The sequence below is a fragment of the Diceros bicornis genome, chromosome 38 (assembly GCF_020826845.1).
Source record: "Diceros bicornis minor isolate mBicDic1 chromosome 38, mDicBic1.mat.cur, whole genome shotgun sequence".
NCBI lineage: Eukaryota > Metazoa > Chordata > Mammalia > Perissodactyla > Rhinocerotidae > Diceros > Diceros bicornis.
Window position 1 is genome coordinate 166,400 of NC_080777.1, and position 22,523 is coordinate 188,922.

The 22,523-nt window shown below is 47.3% G+C and overlaps 1 pseudogene; it reads right to left on the bottom strand.

Annotated features, from left to right (window-relative positions):
* LOC131399533 (cytochrome P450 4F11-like) lies at positions 1-22,125 on the bottom strand (annotated as a pseudogene).
* Positions 22,126-22,523: the final 398 nt, after the last annotated feature.

Sequence of the window (22,523 nt, forward strand, 5' to 3'; positions counted from 1 at the left end):
TCACCGCGGGCCCGCGCTCAGCGGCTCCACCCGCAGCCAAAGTCCGCCCTCGGCGCGCAGGATCAGCTCCGGCTTCCTGCGTGGCTCCTCCTCGTCCGGCAGGACACGGAAGCGCAACAGTGTGAGCGCCAGGACCACCTTCATCTCGGTCATGGCGAACGTCTGCCCGATGCAGTTCCTGCGGGCGGGAGTGGGGCTCTGACGGCGCCCGGGACCCTCATCCCGGCACCGTCGCACCCGGGAGCCCCGTCCCCGCCCGCAGGAGAGAGAAGGGGGCTAACCGTGCCTGGGACCCCCACGTGGGCTTGCGTATTACCTGAGCCTGGCCCAGACTCCAGCCGGGAGCTCGGAACAGCAGACGGGCAGGGGCTCTGAGCCACCGGGACCCGATTCCCCACACCATTACCCATAACCTCCGGGGGAGGGGAGGGAAGGAGAGCCCGAACTCTGACCATCTTCAGTTTTCCCCTTTCCCGCCCCACAGTCATGTCAGGGATCTCAGTCTCAGACCCCTGCCCCCATCACCCCATCCCCAGCTCAGATGCCCGCTGCCCTCACCTGGGACCAGCCGAGAAGGGAATAAAAGCCAAAGGTGACCTCTCCTTGATGTTTTCTTGGTCAAAGCGAAAGGGGTCATAGACCTAGGGTCGAGGCCAGAACAGTGCTATTGGGTGGGGTCTCCCAGGACCGCCAGTCTTGGAGAGGCAGGTGTGTGTATGGTGGTGGGAGGTGATGCCTGATTTGCCAGGTCGGAACCCTGCGCCCTCCCCTAGGCCCCCTTACGGGAGTGGACAAGGATGCGGGGGCGGGAGGGTGGTAGGCAGCACCTCAGGGTCTGGCCACACGGATGGGTTGTGGTGGGTCCCGAAAATACTGATGAGGCAGATAACACCTGTGGGACAGGAGGGGCAAGTCAGGAATAGGTCCCCCCTGCCTGATGGGCCCTCTTCCTGCGCGGGATGCTCCTCCCCGCGACGTTGTGGGCACCTTTGGGGACGACCCGGCCATCTGGGAGCACAATGTCCTGGGTGCAGCGGCGGGAGATGACTGCCGCTGGGGGATGCAACCGCAGACTCTCCTTGATGCACATGGTCAGGAAGGGCAACTGGGCCAGGTCATCCCTAAGGAAACCCCCCAAAAATTATCCAGGGAGCAAGAACAGAGACCCCTCAGCCCTCCTGCTGCCCCATGAGATCTTCTCTCCCTACAACAAAATAAATTCGAGATGGATCAAATATCTCCACACTCGTTAAGTTGTGTACATTAAATACGTACAGCATTTTGTATGTCAATCATACCTCAATAAAGTGTTTTAAAAAAAAGAAAGAAAAACAATATTACAGAAGTGCCAGACAGAAAGTTTAGCCAGATATTTTTAGAAGCTTTTCTTAGCAAAACACAACACCCAAACCAAACCATAAAAAGATTTTCAAATTTGCATACAACTAAAATATTATTTATGGCAAGAGACCAAAACCAAAAGCAAATAAATGAGTAAGAAGCAAAAGAAACAGATACAATGTTTTACTCTTATCAGGGTACTAGAGATACTAGCCAATGCCATTAGACAGGGGACAAAAAGAGTAATGCAATTTGAAATGTGGCGGTAAACATGTCATTTTTTGGCAGAGAGTGATTTTATACTTAGAAAACACAAGAGAATCCACTGGAAAACTTTTATAAACATTGAAGATCCAGTAAGAGGGCTGAATTCTTTTTCTTTAACCCCTTTCTTGTTGTTTGGTGATTTGAATTTTTAGTAACTGATACAGGTAGCTGGGTCACAATTGGAAAACTATAAAACACTGTCCCTATGGCTCAAAACCATTCATTTCCCCTCCTCACAGTTTGCCTAGGTTGTTATTTTTTATGTATCCTTCCAGAGTTGTTTTGCATCTCAAAAATATTAGATAATATATATTATATTCATTAAATAAAGTATAAAATTATATGGTATATTTACTTCCATAATAAAAGTTATATACTATATACGATATACACTGCTCTGTATCTTTTTCATTTAACAGGATATCAATTTCTTCTTGTATATCTCCTGGGATTTGCATCACAAATAAGGCCTCTCTACCCTGGAACTATAAAATGATTTTCCCATGGATTCCTCTAGAACTTTTTTTTTTTTTTTTTTTTTTTTTTACATTTTTATTGATATTTTAATGGTTTCTAACATTGTGAGATTTTGGGTTGTACATTTTTGTTTGTCCTTCACCCCATATATGACTCCCTTCACCCCTTGTGCCCATCCCCCACCCCCCACCCCCACTTCCCGGGTAACCACAGTCCAGTTTTCTCTGTCCATGTGTTGGTTTATATTCCACATATGAGTGGGATCATACAGTGTTTGTCTTTCTCTTTCTGGCTTATTTCACTTAACATAATACGCTCCAGGCCCATCCATGTTGTTGCAAATGGGACGATTTTGTCTTTTTTTATGGCTGAGTAGTATTCCATTGTATATATATACCACATTTTCTTAATCCAATCGTCAGTCGAGGGACACTTAGGTTGCTTCCACTTCTTGGCTATGGTGAATAATGCTGCAATGAACATAGGGGTGCATAAGCCTCTTTGGATTGTTGATTTCAGGTGCGTTGGATAGATTCCCAGTAGTGGGATGGCTGGATCATAGGGCATCTCTATTTTTAATTCTTTGAGGAATCTCCATACCGTTTTCCATAGAGGCTGCACCAATTTGCATTCCCACCAGCTGTGTATGAGGGTTCCTGTTTCTCCACATCCTCTCCAACATTTGTTGTTTTTTGTCTTGGTGATTATAGCCATTCTAACGGGCGTGAGGTGGTATCTTAGTGTTGTTTTGATTTGCATTTCCCTGATGATTAGTGATGTTGAGCATCTTTTCATGTGCCTATTGGCCATCTGTATATCTTCCTTGGAGAAGTGTCTGTTCATTTCCTCTGCCCATTTTTTGATCGGGTTGTTTGTTTTTTTGTTGTTCAATTGTGTGAGTTCTTTATATATTATGGAGATCAACCCCTTGTCAGATGTATGTTTTGCAAATATTCTCTCCCAGCTGGTTGGTTGTTTGTTCATCTTGATTCTGATTTCATTTGTCTTATAAAAGCTCTTTAGTCTGATAAAGTCCCACTTGTTTATTTTTTCTTTAGTTTCCCTAGTCTGGGTAGGCATGTCATCTGAAAAGATTCCTTTAAACCCAATGTCAAATAGTGTGTTGCCTATATTTTCTTCTATGAGTTTTATAGTTTCAGGTCTCACCTTCAGGTCTTTGATCCATTTTGAGTTAATTTTTGTGTATGGCGATAGCACATGGTCCACTTTCATTCTTTTGCATGTAGATGTCCAGTTTTCCCAACACCATTTATTGAAGAGACTTTCCTTTCTCCATTGCATGTCCTTAGCACCTTTGTCGAAAATTAGCTGTCCGTATATGTGTGGTTTTATTTCTGGGCTTTCAATTCTGTTCCATTGATCTGTGTGTCTGTTTTTGTACCAGTACCATGCTGTTTTGATTACTATTGCTTTGTGGTATGTTTTGAAGTCAGGAATTGTGATGCCTCCTGCTTTGTTCTTTTTCTTTAGGATTTCTTTAGCTATTCGGGGTCTTTTGTTGCCCCATATAAATTTTAGTATTCTTTTTTCTATTTCTGTGAAGAATGTCATTGGGATTCTGATTGGGATTGCATTGAATCTGTAGATTGCTTTAGGTAATATAGACATTTTAACTATGTTTATTCTTCCAATCCACGTGCATGGGATATCTTTCCATTTCTTTATGTCATCGTTGATTTCCCTCAATAATGTCTTGTAGTTCTCATTGTATAGGTCCTTCACCTCCTTGGTAAGATTTATTCCTAGGTATTTTATTCTTTTTGATGCAATTGTAAATGGTATTATCTTTTTGAGCTCTCTTTCTGTTAGTTCATTATTAGCATATAGAAATGCAACTGATTTTTGTAGATTGATTTTGTACCCTGCAACTTTGCTGTAGTTGTTGATTGTTTCTAACAGTTTTCCAACAGATTCTTTCGGGTTTTCTATATATACAATCATGTCATCTGCAAATAGTGAGAGTTTCACTTCTTCGTTACCTATTTGGATTCCTTTTATTCCTTTTTCTTGCCTAATTGCTCTGGCCAAAATCTCCAGTACTATGTTGAACAGGAGTGGTGAGAGTGGGCAGCCCTGCCTCGTTCCTGTTCTCAGAGGAATGGCTTTCAGTCTTTCCCCGTTGAGTATGATGTTAGCTGTGGGTTTGTCATATATGGCCTTTATTATGTTGAGGTACTTTCCTTCTATTCCCAATTTATTGAGAGTTTTTATCATAAATGGATGTTGTATCTTGTCAAATGCCTTCTCTGCGTCTATTGAGATGATCATGTGGTTTTTATTCTTTGTTTTGTTGATGTGATGTATCACGTTGATTGATTTGCGGATGTTGAACCATCCCTGCGTCTCTGGTATAAATCCCACTTGATCATGGTGTATGATCTTTTTAATATATTGTTGTATTCGGTTTGCCAATATTTTGTTGAGGATTTTTGCATCAATGTTCATCAGCGATATTGGCCTGTAATTTTCTTTCTTTGTATTGTCTTTGTCTGGTTTCGGTATCAGGGTGATGTTGGCCTCGTAGAATGATTCAGGAAGTGTTCCATCTTCCTCTATTTTTTGGAATAGTTTGAGGAGGATGGGTATTAAATCTTCTTTGAATGTTTGGTAAAATTCACTGGAGAAGCCATCTGGTCCTGGACTTTTATTTTTTGGGAGGTTTTTGATTACTATTTCAATCTCTTTACTTGTGATTGGTCTATTCAGATTCTCCATTTCTTCTTGGTTCAATTTTGGGAGGTTGTATAAGTCTAAGAATTTATCCATTTCTTCTAGATTGTCCGATTTGTTGGCATATAATTTCTCATAGTATTCTCTTATAATCCTCTGTATTTCCATGGTATCCGTTGTAATTTCTCCTCTTTCATTTCTAATTTTATTTACTTGAGCCTTTTCTCTTTTTTTCTTAGTTAGCCTGGCTAAGGGTTTGTCTATTTTGTTTATCTTCTCGAAGAACCAACTCTTTGTTTCATTAATCCTTTCTACTGTTTTTTTGGTCTCAATATCATTTATTTCTGCTCTGATTTTTATTATTTCTCTCCTTCTGCTGGCTTTGGGCTTTGTTTGTTCTTCTTTTTCTAGTTCTGTTAGGTGTAATTTAAGGTTGCCTATTAGGGCTTTTTCTTGTTTGTTAAGGTGGGCTTGTATCGCTATGAGTTTCCCTCTCAGGACCGCTTTTGCTGCATCCCATATGGTTTGATATGGCATGTTATCATTTTCGTTTGTTTCCAGATAGTTTTTGATTTCTCCTTTAATTTCATCAATGATCCATTGGTTGTTCAGTAGCATGTTGTTTAATCTCCACATTTTTGTCACTTTCCCAGTTTTTTTTTCCTGGTTCATTTCCAGTTTCATAGCCTTATGGTCTGAAAAGATGCTTGTTATGATTTCAATCCTCTTAAATTTATTGAGGCTTGCTTTGTTTCCCAACATATGGTCTATCCTAGAGAATGTTCCATGCGCGCTTGAGAAGAATGTGTAGTCAGCTGTTTTTGGGTGGAGTGCTCTGTATATGTCTACTAGGTCCATCTCGTCCAGTTTTTCATTTAAGTCTAATATTTCTTTATTAACTTTTTGTCTGGATGATCTATCCATTGCTGTAAGTGGGGTGTTAAGATCCCCTACTATTATTGTGTTGTTGTTGATTTCTCCTTTTAGGTTTGTTAATAGTTGTTTTATGTACATTGGTGCTCCTATGTTGGGTGCATATATATTTATAAGTGATATGTCTTCTTGATGGAGTGTCCCTTTTATCATTATATATTTCCCTTCTTTGTCTTTCTTAACCTGTTTTATCTTGAAGTCTACTTTGTCTGATATGAGTATGGCAACACCTGCTTTCTTTTGTTTGCCATTAGCTTGGAGTATTGTCTTCCATCCTTTCACTCTGAGCCTGTGCTTGTCTTTAGTGCTAAGATGTGTTTCCTGAAGGCAGCATATTGTTGGGTCTTGCTTTTTAATCCATCCTGCCACTCTGTATCTTTTGATTGGAGAGTTCAATCCATTTACATTTAGGGTAATTATTGAAATATGAGGGTTGAATGTTGCTGTTTTGTCACTTATTTTCTGGTTCTTTTGCATTTCCTTTGTTTCTTGTCCCATTTGTTTTGGACTGCCAATTCAGTTTGGTTGTTCTGTCTTATGATTCTTCTAGTTTTCTCTTTGTTTATCATATGTGGTTTTAATTTGATTATTTGTTTAGTGGTTACCTTGAGGTTTGGGCAAAAAATCTTCTGTATGAGATAGTCCATTATCTGATAGCCTCCTATTTCCTTATACTAAGTCAATTCAGTCACTTTCCTCTTCCCCTTCTAAGTTGCTCTTGTTATACCTTATTCTATCTTGTGTTGTGGCTGTGTGTTTACAGTGATGAGGTTAAATTTATTTTTGGTGAATTTCTTCCTTTGATCTTTGAGTTTAGTATTTAAGTGGTTGCTAACCTATTCCGGTAAAGATCTACTATTTCTCTGATTTTGTCTGCCTACTTTTCTCCTTACTCCAAGCTTTGTGTTCCCTTTCTCTTCTTGTTTTCGGGCCTGAGGGCCTTCTTGAGTATTTCTTGTAGTGGCGGTCTCGTGGCCATGAACTCCCTTAGCTTTTGTTTATCTGGGAGAGTTACTATTTCTCCATCATATTTGAAGGATATTTTTGCTGGATAGAGTATTCTTGGCTGAAAGTTTTTGTCTTTTAGTATTTTGAATATATCATTCCAGTCTCTTCTAGCCTGAAAAGTTTCTGTTGAGAAATCCGCTGAGAGCCTGATGGGAGTTCCTTTGTACGTTATTTTTTGTTTTTGTCTAGCTGCCCTTAATATTGTTTCTTTGTCGTTGACCCTGGCTAGCCTTACCACTAGGTGTCGTGGTGAAGGCCTTTGTCTGTTAATATATATAGGAGTCCTGTTGGCTTCGCTTACTGGTATTTCCTGCTCCTTCCCCAGATTTGGGAAATTTTCAGCTATTATTTCCTTGAATAGGCTCTCTGTTCCTCTTTCCCTCTCCTCTCCCTCAGGAATACCTATAATTCTTATGTTACATTTTCTAATAGAGTCCGATATTTCTCGGAGTCTTTCTTCATTTCTTTTTAGTCTTAGTTCTCTCTCTTCTTCCATCTGGAGTATATCTGTATTCCTATCCTCTAAAGTACTAATTCTTTCCTCCATATTGTCAGCTCTGTTCTTTAAAGATTCCAGATTCTCCTTTATCTCCTCCATTGTGTTCTTCATCTCCATCAGCCCTGATAGGTTTTTCTTTATGATTTCAATCTCTTTTGTGAAGAAACTCCTAATCTCATTGAATTGTTTGTCTGTGTTGTCTCGTATTTCGTTGAGTGTTTTTATGATAGCTATTTTGAAATCTCTGTCATTTAGTTTATGGATTTCTGTGTCTTCGGGGTTGATTTCTGGTTGCTTGTCATTTTGTTTCTGGTCTGGTGATTTCATATATTTTTGCATTGTGGTTCCTGTGTTGGTTTTGGTTTTCCTCATCCTGGAAGTCTCTGGTTGCACTTTCCACCTGCCGCCACTGTGTGGTGGTGAAGGGCTGTGTAGTCTAAGCCCCCTGCGCTCTGCCCCAGTTTTTCTGCTGCGATCCGCAGTTTTGTTTTGTTTTGTTTTGTTTCTTTTCCCCACTGCGATCCACGGGTCCAGTCCAATTTATTCAGGTCTGCCTCGGACCGCTAGATCTGGTCGAGCTGCAGACTCCGGGTTGTGGGGAGGGGGGAGCTCTCTCTTTTGCCCTCTGGGTCCCTGACGTGGGAGGCTTCTCGTTTGCCCCTCTTTATCCGCTCTCTGGGTTGCTCAGATGTTGATGGTAGCCCTGTGGCTCCTCTGAGCCCTCTGTGCGGGAGTTTCCCACTGGTTGAGAGCGCCCGAAGAGCTGCAGTTTCCCGCCGAGGGCCGCCCCTCCCCCCTCTCTGGGAGCCGCGCGGACCGGATCGCTGATCTGATGGGGAGGGAGCGGAGTTCTCCTTACCTCTCCCCACTTCCTCCGGGGGCCCAGCACGTTCCGCTCTCAGATGTGCGGCAGTGTGGATCCCTCCGCTCCAGCTTTTGACTGTCTGGGATTCCGTTGTTTGTCTGTGGCTGTTACTTTTGTTGTATTTTGTGGGGGAAGAATTCACGGGAAAGCTCACTCCGCCATGATGCTGACGTCACTCCTCTAGAACTTTTAAGACTCTTTTATTTTTTGTTTTAAAACTTTGATTCATCTGCATGTTATCTTCTCATAAGACATGAGAATTTGGTTGAATTAACTGTTTTCCAGGGAGCTTCCCAGTTGTTCTAAGAGCTTTTTCTAAATGATCTTGATTTTTCCTATTGATGTGAGACCCCCCTCTTTGGCATTTGCTGCATTCACTAGACAAAAAATTTATACGCATAAATTATTAGTTTTCCTAGGTAAATAACAACCAGTTAGATAAGATTATAAAAGAAAATATGATAATAATAATAATATGAAACATCTGGATTAAATTTAGCAATAAATGTGAAATCTGTATATTCCAAAGGAACTTATAAATGTCTCTCAATCCAAATAGAAGATACAAATCATCATGGCAACAAAACTATCTAAGGGTTAACTTAACAAAATATGCATAAAATCTCTATGCAAAGACTGTAGACTCTATTAGAAGACTAAAGATTATTTGAATATCCAGAAATGGATATCCATTCCACACTCTGGGATAGCGTGTGTTAATATTATGAAGTAATCCGTTTCACACAAGTCAATCATATATTCAAGTCAACCAATAGAATATATTGAATTCAAGTGAAAATCTACCTGACTTTTTTAGAAACTTGACAAACCAACTCTAAAATGTTTTCTGGAAGAACAAAAGTTCATGAAGAGCTAGGTCAATTTAAAATTGAAAGACTAAAAGGAGGAAGAACTCTACCAGATATTAAGACCTATCGCAAAGACACAGGAATAAAATAATAGTGTGGCATCTCTGCAAGGACAGGAAACAGACCCACGGTACAGAAGGGAGAGCTCAGAGACAGACACATAAATAACAAAACTTAACATCTGATGAAGGAAGCCCACAAAACCCTAGCATTGGGATGGAATGAATGGCTGTACAAGAAAATTTGGACAAATTTGACTTTATAAAAATTAGCCAAAGTACCCCCAAAAGGTGGAATGTACAGCATGGTGAGTATAGTTTACAATACTGTATTATATATTGGAGATGGCACAAAAAAGTTGCTGAGAGAGTAGATCTTAAGAGTTCTCATCTTAAGAAAAAGAAAAGTTTGTAACTATGTGTGGTGATGGATGTTAACTAAACCTACTGTGTCAAGGATAACCCAAGTCTTCTCTGTAATGTCTCATTTAGTGCAATAAGAACTTGTCCTCATAATTGTTTTTGTAATTCAAAACTACTTTTCCAAAACTCATATTTTGAGAAAAAGTAAAGATCTCAAAGATATATATATATATATATATATATTTTTTTTTTTAATGTATAGACGTTAACTCCCAGAGAGAAAGAGAGAGAGAGAGAGGAATCACATAACGTGGATATAAGGATAGATGTCTTCTAAAAGGACACACAGGAGACCATTGACAGGAGTTACTCCTAGGTTGGGGATTAAGAAGGAAGTTCATTTTTATTATAAACCCTTCTGTACTCTTTTCTTTTTTGACCAAGTGCGTAATTTTGCTTGCAGTCTTGGTTTAAAAAGCATGAAAGTGTTTCTCCAACTCACAGGACTGCTGTGTTGAGCAAAGACTTGGAGTGGAGAATCCTTCCTCCAAAATGCCCGTCCAGTCCAATGCCTCCTCACCATCGCCCAGTCCCTGGCCTGGCTCAGGCCTCAGAATCTCCTCCCTGGGCCCCCATTCTACAGCTTGTCTCCAGTAGGTCCCCCACACAAGCCCTAGAAAGCTCTCTCTGGCACCCAGATCTGACCTGTCCTCCTCCTGCTCAAACACTTTCCATGGTTCCACATTGGCCCTTGGGTTCATATTGGAGCCATTAACATTGCTTTCAAAGTCTTCCACAACTAGCCTCTGCTGCCATCTCCCAGCCTCATCATCTCACCATGAGTCTCTCTGTCCCTCTCTCTCTCTTTCTCTCTCTCTCCCTCCTCTCCCTCCTTCACTCTCCTTCCCTCCTTTTATCCCTGCATCCCTCCCTCTCTACCTGTCTCCCTCTCTTCCTCCTTCTTTCCCTCTCCTTTCTCTCTCTTCTTCCCCCAACTCTTTTCTCCCTCCATCTGTCCCTCTCTTTTTCTCTCTCCCTTCCTCCTTCCTTCACTCTCTCTCTCCCTCTGACCCTCCATTCCCCTTCATTTTTGCACATGCTATCTTCTTAACCTAACTGTACCCTAACTACACCCAAATATCTACTAATCAGCATTCAAGGTCTCAGCTGACACTCTCCACCCTCAGCCTTGCCTATCTTACTCTGAACCCCAGCCCTGCCCACGTGGACTGAGAGCATCCTGACCTGAGACTATTCCCCCACCAAGCTGGGAGCTCCTGGAAGGCAAAGGCCAGGTCTGGGTCCTTCCCAAGTCTCCAGGACACAAAATAGGGCTGGGAAGAACTGGAGATGGCACAGAATTGGAGATGGGAAGGCAGTGCGGCAGTGTCTGCCAAATGCGGACTGGATGGGTGAAGATGCAGGTGTTCCTGGACAAGAGCTGAATGACTTTAACCCCCAGGTGTCCCCTGTGAATCCTGGACTGCACAATGTGATAGGACTTAGGAGGCAGGAGACCAGCAGTCATTCATGCAGTGAGAATGTTTGAGGAAATGTGATTTCAGAGAGAAAAGAAAGGAGCAGAGGGGAAGATCACGCACTGAATATGCCCTAAGCGTCACCATCTGCCCTCACACATTGTCACTAATTCTCTCAGCAGCCCAGATCTTTCTGTCCCAAAGGCTGTAACCTTTACCCTGGTATCCAGGCTGGGTAACAGACCCTGCCTGTGGGTCCTGCTCCTATTCCCACTAAGCAAAAATGACAGAATCAACAAAAAGATCTTCCACCTTCCCAGCTGGGGAGCAGAGTCAATGAGAGGGGTACAGGAACAGACCATGTGAGCCCTCACTCACCACTCAATCTCCTTAGGCTCACGGTCCCTCAGAAGCTCTTGTACCTCCTGCCGGCAGCGCTCCTGGTACTCCGGGTGCTTCGCAAGGTTGTACAGGACCCAGGAGAGGCCGCTAGCTGTGGTGTCATGCCCTGAGAGGCAGCCAGACCGACTTGGGTCTCTGGGCTGATTCAGCACCAGAAGGTGGACAGTGCCCTTACATTAAGGCCATCGGGGAGGATGGGGAGGATGGGGGGCAACGGGGTGGTCCAGGGCCCACCCGCCAAGTCCTTGGGATAAAGAGGCCCCTGCCCCCTCTGTAGTCTCACCCCCAAACATAAAGGTGTCAGCCTCAGCTCGGATGTCCTCATCTGACAGTTCCTTCCCATCTTCATCCTGAAGAGAAAGCAAGATCCCCCAAATCACACCAATTCTGAGGGGACCTGACACAATCTCTGAGGCTCCATCATCCACCCAGAAACCCAACCCAATCCTGCACTAGTGGACCTCCCTTGCTCACAATCGCCAGAGGCCCCACCCCACAGGCCTACTCCTTGTCATCCTTGCCTCCTGTCTTGTTCCTGTGGGAGGAATCAATGATCCATGAATATCTTCATGCTTCTACATGATGACGGCTTTCTGAGAAGAATTTGTTGACAACCTGGGTTACAGGATGATTGACTGACAACTTGCCTTGGAAGTTAGAGATTGAGCATTGCTCCAGAGTTCTTTGCTCACATTCTAGGATAGTAAATTCAGAGATTCCTTACCTCCCCTGGAGATAAACCTATAGAACCTATAGACATTGCCTTCTCACTGAAGAGGATTTGTTTATACTCCAGATTCCCTCTCTCTCTCTCTCTCTCTCTGTCTCCCACCATAAGTAAGAAAAGGCAGATGAGTCAGTGGTCCTATATAAGTTCCAAGATTTATAATGTGGAGGTACTTCTCCTGTGATGCAAGCATGGCTTCAGGTACAGGTAAAAGCATTATATCACCCTCAGAGGAATTTGGGAATGCAGACACAGAACCACATTTCTGCTCTGGCTACTGTTACTTCTGTCAGCAATAAATGGGATGGTATGATCCAGGGTTCTGAAACATATATATTTCAGAACATATGCACATATGACTAACTTATTAAGTAGAGTAAAATCTCAGGCCCTTCACAGTTTCAGACCTGGAAGGCTCCCACAGGCTGCAATCCACATAGTCATCTCTAAAACATATGCCTGAACTGTCCCTCCCTTCCTCAAGCACCTCCCATGGCTCCCCAGGACCCTCCAGATCGAGTCCAAGTTCTTTGATCTGATATTTGAAATCTAGGTCCATTCTACCTCTTGAATTCAGATCCCAGGGAAGCCCACCTTGGTCAGCAGGAGCACATCAATGAAGTCCAATGTCTTGACCTTAGCCTTGGCCTTGAGGAAGTCATCAAGACCCTGATTGGGGAGGGTGCGGCGCCGCTCCTGGATGACAGCATCTGTGAAGTCATGCACCAGGCGGCAGGCCCTACGGAAGCGTCGTCCATCAGGGGTGAGGTGGTACAGGAAGTCCACGTGCAGGAAGATCTGCTGGTGCCGTTTTGTCACAAGGGCACTGAGCTCCAAGATGGCAGCGATATATTCACTAGGCTTCCTGCAGGATGAGGACATGAAAGGAGCAACAACTTAGCTCACTTGAAGCCCAAGAAGCACCTCCCACCAGATGCCAGGAGCTACCTCCCATGAGGAAACTGAATACCCAGGAACAGATGGCCCCCCAGACACATGGTGGGGATGATCTGGGAGCCATGACTCTCCAGACTTTCTTCTCTCCCTGCCTTCTATCTCTGAGAGCTGCCTTCATGCCCCAGGTACCTGGGGCACAGCTTAGACATCATGCTTCTCTCCTCTCTCTCCTACACAGTATCTGCCCCTTCTCCTTCCCAAACTGTCCACACAGTTCAGACCCTGTCCTCTCCCACCTGGTCAATGGACCCAGCCCCCTCCCTAGTCTCCTTGCATCCAGTGTCAACACCACCTGTGTCTACATGACAGTCGGTCTTCTCTAGTGTCAGACGTCCAAGCTCAGCTTTGACCATGGCCCTCATCTGCTCAAACACCTTCCATGGCTCCCTGGAAACCTCAGGATAAACATCATATCCCTTTGCCTGGCTTTTGACTGTCATGAAGATCTACCCCCGCCTACTCCTCCAACCTCATTTCCCAGGTGTCTCCAAACATCTCTACCTGCTTGGAAGGATTACTCTTTCTCTTTCCCCTTCCCTGTTCATCACTGTCCATCTCTGGTCCTTCTCCTTCAGGAAGGCCCTTCTGATTGCCCTGGTCAGTCCTCCCTCCATCCACCCTGTAGGTCTATGTCTCATGTTCCCAGGCCCTGGGCAAGGACTCACTCCTGGCAATTGCTGTCAAAACTGAAGACACATTTCTGCAGACTGTCCAGGGTCATGAGGCTGATGTGCTCAAACATGTCCAGATGAGCGCTGCCCTCCAAGGCCAGGCGCTTCCACTTGGCCTGGACAGAGAAGGGGGCAGAGGTGGGGCTGGGACCTGCCTCTTCTAAGACCCTCCCCAACCAGCAAGGTGGGCTCCCCAGACCCAAAATCTTTGCCCCAGGCACCCATCCCCAGGGAGTTTCAGGCTTGAGTGGGAGCAGAAGCTGCTACTATTAGGACATGCAGAACACACTGCTGGGTGTCAGGAGACCTGGGCTTATCTCCTGGCTCTGCCTCATGCACTCTGTGTGCTCTTGGTCAGCTCATTGCCCTCGTCTGGGCTCCACCTGTCAAATCCTCAGTAGCAGTTAAGATGACCTACTTTGGAGTCAGACAAACCAGGCTGGAAACCCAGCTCCACTTTTTATCTCACTGGCCAGCTGTGTGAACTCAGGCAAGCTTCCTAACCTCTCTGAGCCTTAGTTTCACCAACTCTAATGGGGAAAAATTGTCTACTCCTCACAGGGTTGTTAAAATTGACTTAGACAACATATGTCATGGAATTGGCAGGTAGCTTCCGGCATATAGAAGGTGCTCAATAAACCTTAGCTTTCATCATATTTATTTTTATAAATTCATTAGGAAAATGTCCCCTATGTTTGTTGTGGTAGTCCTCCATGGGCCCTGAGCACCCTGCACATTCTTGCTGGGTATGCCAAAAAGTGCAAGGCCTTGATGTTCTTTACCTGGGCCATTTCACAGAGTTGTTTGCAGCAAACAATGCTGAGGGATGAGGTAGGCATGAGGTAATGTCTCCCTCTGTACAAGTATCAGGCTTGCTTCTAATTGTTATAAAAGTCATACAGTCCCTAAGCCTAGTGCTCCTCCCCTGCAGTGCAACATACTGTATGAGTAGGCATTCATCAAATCCCACCTGTGTCATCCTCATGGGATTTGGAGACTTGGAGAAAGAACGAAAACCAACAAGAGGTATGTGCCACTTGCTGTGCCGTAAATAATAAACTGTCCTTTTTCTCTGACCCAGGAGTCTCATGTCTTCTGGCAGAATCCACAAAACAAATTTCCATGAGGAGGTCTAGCCTACTTCACCACCCTTTCATTCTGTGCTGGCCTTTTGACTTGCTTTGGCCAATGGGGTAAAAATGATGAGGTGATCATCCTAAACCTAGACCTCAAGAGGCATTGCAGCTTCCACTCTGTCTCTTGGAACCCTGCCTCTGCCATGTGAATAAGCCTGAAATGCCTTCTGGAGGGAGAGAATCACATGAAAGGATTGTCCCAGCTGAGTCATTCTAGGTCAGTCAGCCAAGCCCCAACCAAGCCCCAAACATGTGAGAAGACTTAGCCCAGATCAGCAAAGCCTCCTGACTCATCACTATCATCAACTGTGTCTCAGGATTCCAAGGCTTTTGTGAGGGAAACAGAAACTAACACGTGAGCACCCACTATGTGCCAGGGACATGACTCCATTACGTCATGACCACTCTGCAAAGTGAGGCTAATTATCCCCAGTTTACAGCTGAGAAAACTGGGGCTCAGAAAGGAAAAGCAATGGTCCCCACCACCCAGAAGAGCCAGAATTCCAGACAAGATGCTTCTGAGCCCCCATCGCCCCCAAGGCTCCAGCTGGGACTTTGGGTTCAGGAGACTCACGTGCATGATGTTCACACTGTCATTGAAAATCTTCACATAGGGCTTCAGGATGTTGAAGTGGAAGGCAGGTGTCAGCATGCGGCGGTGCCTTCTCCACTTGTCACCAGCACTCAGCAGGAGGCCATCCCCTAGCAGGGGCAGTCACAGAGAGTGAGCAGGGGCAGCACCTTCTCCTGGCCCCCAAGGTTGTCTCCAATCCCCTCACACACGGTTACTCACCCAGCCAGGGCTTCAGGAAGCTGTAGAAGAACATGTCCTTGGGCGCAATGGCAGCTGACATCAATGAGGACCATCAGGGGCCATGCAGTGGGGGAGGGGAGGGACTTTTGATGTGGGTGGAGCCCCAGGCAGAAGTCTGCATTCCCCTCCAAGGCCAGCATAGCAGCAGCGAGATGATGAGAAGAGGAAGCCAGGAGGAGCGGGGAGGTGAAGGGGGACCAAACCAGGCTGAAGCACAGCGTAGAGCAAAGGCAGAGCCCACAGACACACCACCATATGTTTAGATGCACTCCTACATGGCACAACATGTATCAGCACCCCTTGACATGGCTCCTACATGGTCCAACATGTTCTAAACACCAGAGCACAGCCCAGCACACTGCAAGACACCTCTACAGGAACCTAGGACACCACATCTGCCCAGCATTCTCCGATGTCTCCTGGGATCTGACATGGTCCCACCACATGTTAACATGTCCTAACAGGAAACAACATGCATGACACACCTGGACATGACACAACTTACTCTGACATGGACCCAAGACAATCTGACATGACCTCAAGTGTGTCCCACAGACAGGACTTAAATGGAGTCCCCTTAGGGTCACAGACGTGGACCTGGTATGACCCAGAAATATCCTAAGACCTACCTCAGACAAGACTCACAACAGGTCTCAGACATTCTCAGAGGGACCCTGGGTCCCTGACCTCAGACAAATCCCTAATGTGGCCCAGACATGACCAGAAGGAGACCCAGACAATCTCAAGTGGCATCAGACAAGAGCCAGACAGACTCTGAGATTCCTTGAATGTGCTTGGCCAAAGTGGATCCCCAGACGTGACTGAGACGATCTCCACTGGATCCAGGTGTAAACATACACCAGCTGTAACCAAGTGTAACATATACCAGCTGTAACCAAGTGTAACATACACCAACTGTAACCAAGTGTAACATATACCAGCTGCAACCAAGTGTAACACATATCAGCTGCAACCAAGTGTAACATACACAAGCTGTAACCAAGTGTAACATACACCAGCTGTAACCAAGTGTAACATACACCAGCTGCAACCAAGTGTAACATACACCAGCTGTAACCAAGTGTAACAGATACCAGCTGTAACCAAGTGTAACATATACCAGCTGCAACCAAGTGTAACACATATCAGCTGCAACCAAGTGTAACAGATACCAGCTGTAACCAAGTGTAACAGATACCAGCTGTAAGCAAGTGTAACAAATACCAGCTGTAACCAAGTGTAACATGTACCAGCTGTAACCAGGACACAGGTGGAAACACAAACATGGCCATACAGCAGACATCACACAGACATGCCCTTGGAGTGGGCAGACATGACCAGAGATAGAGTAGGTGGGGATCCAGGTCAGACAGAGGCAGTGGCATCTCTGCCACAGCCCCTCCTGTCTGTACCTGGGTCACCCGCCGAGCTGGAGGCAGCACAGAGACCTCAGCAGCAGGCAAGCTGTGGCCAGTGTGTTGTCTTCCTGGAGCAAAGAGCTCAGGCTTGATCCAGGTGTGGTGGAAGACGCGGATGCATGCCAGGGCCCCACCCACCAGCAGCACACCTCCCCATAGGTGCTCGCCAGGCCCTGTGTGTACAGGAGACCTTCCTCTGAGCTCCGAATCCAGAGAGGGACAAAGAAGAACCAAATCACTCTTCCAAGTGGCCAGAGGGAAGGACCTGGAGGGCAGAGACCCTGAACCAAGCCCTATGAATCCCATCCAGCAGCTCATCCTCCTCCTGGGGTCCCTCCCCACACCCTTGATATACAACAATTGGGGTCCCTCAGTTACAGGGACAGAAAGGGTCCTTCCCCATGTGAATCCCAACTCCATGTTCACCTGACTTCTCTTCTATCCCCATTCTCCAGATAAGGAGACTGAGGATCTGAGCGATGGAGTCACTTGCCCACAGCCTCCCAGGTCATAGGTGGCATGCCTGAGAACTAAGCCCAGGTCTTTCTGAATCCAGAGCCTCAGTTCTTCACCATCGAACTGCTTTGAACCCCAAAACCATAGCTCTGAGAACCCTATGCCTGCCAAGACTGGGCAATCAGAGTCACAGTGACTGCATAAGTAACTGTTCCAGTGACATAAGCCAGACAAATTAAAGTGACTCTTCCAACTTTCCCTAGAATTATCGGGAAGGAGCTCACTGTTCACGGGAGTTGAACTGCTGGGACTCATCTTTATCAGCGTGAGAATGAAGCCATCACAGAAGAACAAAAACTAAAAAACAGAGACTGATTCCTGATGACATTGCTTGAGACCCGGATCCAGCCATGCCTGAAGACATCCCTGAGCTTGACAGTCGATTCCATTTCTTTGCTTAGACCATACAGGGTTGAGTTTCCACCACTCATAACTGAAAGGGACCTTGGCAGCCAGAGAGAGCCAGGGACATGCCCAGAGTCACCCAGAAGTTTGGTGTTGGAGCCAAGGTCTCTGTTGGATGCTGCCTGATCAGCCTGTTCAGCCTGGTCTGTCTGAGGGTGAGAAAGGTAGAGGGCAAGAGAAGGGAGCCTGGCTGGGGTGGGGACTCCTTGGGGAGATTCCTGAGGCCTGAGCAGGAGGGCAATGAACTTGAAGTGGACAAGCCACAGGAGGGAGTAGAAGGAATCAGCCGATCAGAGGTGGACATCATGAAAGTAGCAGCTCAGATCCTCCACCAGCCTCAAGCCCTCATTGTTCTGGGCCTGGGGATGGGCAAGGCCGAAGCCAGGCCTGGCAGTGGCCTCAGAAGCTATTTTGCCCACTGAATCCCTCTGCCCTCCGCTTTAAAACATTTCTGCTCATTATTTCAGACACAGTTCCAGCAACTCCTCCTCCAGGAAGCCCTCCAGCCTGCTCCAGCAGAGACCATGCTTCTCCTCTGGGCTGCCTCACTCCTCTCCCTCTGGCCCATTCCTGACCACACCAGGCTGGGGAACTCTCTCTCTAGACCTGTCTTCTCAAGATTGTGGATCCCCCCAGCACGAGGCCTTGGATTGAGGCCTCTTGGGGCCCCAGTGGTGCCCAGGACAACAGGGCAGGGGTAGAACAGCAGTGGAGGAAAGAGGCGGTGACCTGGGGTCAGTGAATACATGAAGGAAAGAGGAATACGCCTGAGAGAGAAGAGGAGCAGAGGGCTGGGGTCCTGCAGGGGCCACAGAGAAGCTTGGCAGGGAGCAGCTAGAAGCCCTCAGAGGTGCGACGGCGCCCACCACCACAGCTCTGCGTGGGTACCTGAGGCACTGAGGACAGGCCGGACTATGTCAGGGTGGCAGAGAGTGATGAGGGGGATGATGGGGCCCAACCAGGTCACAAATCCCTGAGGGTAGCTGGCCACCAGCCGAGTAATGTCTCTCATGCCCTGCTCCTCCGGGGGGAACTGCAAACAAGGCAGAGACCATCACTCCCCAGAAAGAGACATGGCACGTCCCCCTGAGCCGCTGCACTGGACAGTGTGTCCAGATTCTGCACGGATGGAGGAATCTCTGCTTCCTCCTGCTCCTTCCCTCTCAGGGCAATGAGGCCTCTCATTGAGGCCTCTCCAAGTCCCAGGGGTGGGTCCCAGGGCACAGGGAGAAGACACGCTCTCTGTCCACAGAGATGCCAAAATGTCCAGAGAAGACTGATTTTCCTCATCCAGGGAGTGGTTCCACCCCTGGGGAGGCACAGTGGGAGGTCCTCATGGGGGAGGTTTGTGCAGGGCAGCGTGGCCTCAGGACTTGTCCCTGGGGCTCATTCTCACATCCTTCCAAGTCCTGACCTGTCCACATGGGCTCTGGTTCCTTAAATACTGAAGGGTCTGCAGACTGGGGACCTGCCACGCCAAGCATGTCCCTTAGGGGACAGATATGAACTCTGCCCGTCAATCAGGAGTACAGCTCCCACCTATGAGAGAATTCTCCCCACCACTTCCATGCAGAGTACATCCTGTGGATCTATCTGTCTCTCACGGTGCTTCCTGTCTGTCTCTCTGTCTCTCACAGTGGGTCCTGTCTGTCTCTCTGTCTCTCACAGTGTATCCTGTCTGTCTCTCTGTCTCTCACAGTGCATCCTGTCTGTCTGTCTATCTCCCACAGTGCATCTTGTCTGTCTATCTCCCACAGTGCGTCCTGTCTGTCTGTCTCCCACAGTGCATCTCATCTGTCTCTCTGTCTCTCACAGTGCATCCCATCTGTCTCTCTATCTCTCACCATCCATCCTGCGTGTCTGTCTATCATCACAGTGCATCCTGTCCATCTATCTTTCTCTCGAAGTCTGTCTTGTCTGTCTCTCTATCTCTCAGAGTACATCTTGTCTATCTCTCTGTCTTCAGAATGCTTCCTGTGTATCTCTCTCTGTCTTACATTTCATCCTATCTGTCTGTCTGTCTCTCACAGTGCATCTTGTCTGTCTGTCTATCTCCCACAGTGCATCCTGTCAGTCTCTCTATCTCACATGATGCATCCTGTCTGTCTCTCTATCTCTCACAGTGCATCTTGTCTGTCTTTCTCCCACAGTGCGTCCTGTCTCTCTATCTCCCACAGTGCATCTTGTCTGTCTCTCTGTTTCTCACAGTGCATCCCGTCTGTCTCTCTATCTCTCACCGTCCATCCTGTGTGTCTATCTATCCATCACAGTGCATCCAGTCCATCTATCTTTCTCTTGAAGTGTGTCTTATCTGTCTCTCTATCTCTCAGAGTACATCTTGTCTATCTCTCTGTCTTCACAATGCATCCTGTGTATCTCTCTCTGTCTTACATTCCATCCTATCTGTCTGTCTACCTCTCACAGTGCATCCTGTCTATCTCTTTGTCTATCACAGTGCATCCTGTCTGTGTCTCTATGTCTCACAGTGCATCATATCTGTCTATCTATGTCTTCAGAACCCATGGGCACACCCATAAATCACGCCATTTACAAATGAAAAAACTGAGACTATGTTCTCTAAATGGTAAGGGGGTGGTGGGATTGGCTCCTTGTGATGTGTCGTCTCCAGTCCCTCAGGATTCAAAGCCTGACAAACATCCCCAGGTGCTCCAGGCAGGTGAACATAGTCATTTTCACCTTTGTGACACCCTCCCTTCTCCCTGATGATGCTGAGGTGAAAATTCAAAGTACTTGAAAGCATTTACCCAAAGAGGTACGGTGACTCAGCCGAGGTCACACAGCAAGAGGGGCTGGAGGAGGGAAGAGTGACTGACATGAGCCCCCACGGCTGAGGCCCCAGTCGAAGAAGCAAAACTGCACTAATTGTAATGATCCCATGGCCTCCAGCTCTTGCTGAGAACATTCCCAACCCATAATCTCAGGAACCCTTCATGATGAGCTTCGGATGTCCCTGTTCTGAACTTTGCCACAATGAACAGTAAAATCATAGGAAGTCCTCCCCCAGGCTGTAGTTCTTGCCCCGGGAAGGAAAGGACAGCTGTGCTCATGCCTCAGCTGGTCTGGGGCATGGGAGGGGCTGGATGCTCATCTCTATGGCCATGATGGAGAGAGGTGATGGCATGTTCACCACTGAGGTCACCAAACATTATTTTGAGTGCCTGCTGTATGCCAGCCCCTGGGCTGGTCCTGCAGTGTGCTTCCCAGAGCTACTAGGAAGTTGGTGAGATAGACAATAAGTAATTGGAGAATTAATGCTTAATTGAGCAGGAGCAGGGCCAAGTGAAAGGTCAAGGTCTGGGGTGTGGGCAGGAGTGGAAGAAGGCTTCTGAAAGGGGAGTGAGTGGCGTAGTTGATCCAGAATGGGCACCGGGGCCCCTGGGCACATCTTAGTGGGGAAGAGCCAGGTGAGAGGAAGGTGTCCCAGGAAGTGGGGGTGGGGAGCTGGGCCCTGTGGGTGGGGGTGGGCAGGTCATAGCTAATTCCTGTGGGAAAACTGCAGCCCAGAGTGAGTAGACACAGGAAACAGGCCAGGGGGGGAGTGGACCCTGGACAGCACCCCTGAGGCCATCTCAAGCTCAGTGGTGGAGTCCGTGGGACTGTCAGGGGGTCCAGCTCTGCGCAGCCCACCCTGGGAGCCCCTCAGAGGTGCACTAATGTGGGTAAGACAGGCAGGAAATGGATCCAAAGCAGGCTTGGGGTGTGAGGACAAGGATGTGGGAAAGGCCTGGGATGGCACAGCAGAGGATGAGTGAGGAAAGAGGGGCCTCCTGGGCCTCCCTCTCACTTCTCCACAGTCCTAGACCCCAGCCCAACCCCAGAGTCCCATGCCTGACACCTCAGGAAGTCCATCCACCCTGATGCCCAAGACCCTTCCTGCTGCCCACACTCACCAGGCCCAGGTGACCCAGGAACCAGTTCCGTTTGGGGGGCTGTGGGAAACATCGAATGCGGCGAACGTTGTCATAGAAGGTGTAGGTCCAGGCCAGGACTCGGGCCAGGATCCAGGAGGCCCCGACCAGCAGCAGGAGCAGCCATGGGGAGGCTGCCAGCGGCCGGAGTCCCAGCCAGGACAGGCTCAGCTGCAGCATCCTGCAGGGCAGACGGGGTGGAGGTGAGCTCCTGAGGCCCAGGAAAAGCGTGATATTGGTGAGTTCCAGACAAAGACAGACAGCTCACAAAGACAAGGAGAGGGCCAAGGGTGTGAAGGACGGGGACAGGGAGGGGCAGGGATGGTGCGTGCTGGGGACAGGACAGACAAGGTTCAGAGAGGGGAGAGGGATCCAGGGAAATTCACAGGATGAGGGAGAGAGAGAGAGAAACACAGAGACAGAGAGACAGAGACAGAGACAGAAACAGAGAGACAGAGAGAAGGGCGAGAGAGAAAGAGAAAGAGAAACTAATGAATAAACGCCGACACTGGATCTGGGGAAGGTTCCCAGAGGCTCCAGTTACTAGGAAACCACCAACCCCCAGGGCAGCTGGCTCCCTGGAGCCACCTCTTCTTGGGCAGCACCCTTCCCCACCCCAGGTCAGGACCTCCAGCCCCTCGACCCCAGCCTGGCACCTTCTGTCTGGAGCGGCACTGGACCTCCTCCCGTCTGCCCCTGGGAAGTGTTTTCCCCGGGCCCATGACGTCAGGGAGGAGGCTGGGGCCAGGCTAAACCAG